Source organism: Branchiostoma floridae, chromosome 12 (genome assembly GCF_000003815.2).
Source record: "Branchiostoma floridae strain S238N-H82 chromosome 12, Bfl_VNyyK, whole genome shotgun sequence".
NCBI lineage: Eukaryota > Metazoa > Chordata > Leptocardii > Amphioxiformes > Branchiostomatidae > Branchiostoma > Branchiostoma floridae.
The window spans coordinates 70,322-71,312 of NC_049990.1; positions in this window are offsets into that span (position 1 = coordinate 70,322).

The following is a 991-nucleotide window of genomic DNA, read 5'->3' on the forward strand; positions in this document are numbered from 1 at the left end:
GTACCTCATTGTGCAACTAGCCCATGGTTTGCATTTATAGAACTCGATTATAGAAGGCATTCCCCAAGTTATCTAGAGATCAAAAATCATGACGATCCGTCAACCCTTCCCGTGTTATTACCCTCCAAAGGGATGATGCAATTGCGCACGCGCGTAAGACTTGGTGTAAATTCCGGGAATTTTTACCAAGGCCACAGCAAGTAAATTTTATGGATGACATCCTCTGCAGACTTAAAAATAGTGCGATAGGGCGAAAAAAACAAGATAGGTAAAAATAACAAGATGGCTACATTTTAAAAAATAGGCACCATAAAGTTGTGACGACTGTTGTAAAAAGAATTAAAGGGACAAAACATGGCATCAGAGCCAACAAGGCATTCATTCCCGTTTTTAAGACATGTACTGGTGTGGTAAAAGTGACACTAGTGTGGTAGACTGGCATCATCATCAAAGTTGGTAAGCACACTAATAGCTTCTATATATCCAATAAGTTCCACAACTACAGTCCTGGGTACCTCGCAAGTGTCACTTGTACAAGCACAATCATTAGCCTACAACACCATATATTTGCTCATTTTGGTACTTTATCCCACTCCAATTATTCCACTCCAAAGGGATGATGCAACTACATAGGCGCGGAAAAAATCCTGTAGAATTCCGGACAATTTTGCCAGTCGGACGTATCATATACTGTTAGGCTAGCCCCTGAGATGTCTATAAAAACATCCTCAAACCACCACACCCTCACCCATTTCACGAAGGTTGAGTTCTGCGAACGCTTGTTGTACTTGTAGAAGTGACACTTGCAAGGTACCCAGGACTGTAGTTGTACAAATGAAACTTATCGGGTAGAGTCGATTCCATATTCCAAGTGTTTCTTGCCTTTTGTTCTAACAATTTGGAAATCTTTGTAACAATCTAACTGTGATAAGTAACTGTTTAGAACTATTTACAACATCTATATGACGTTCTAAATGTTTCTATAGTATTC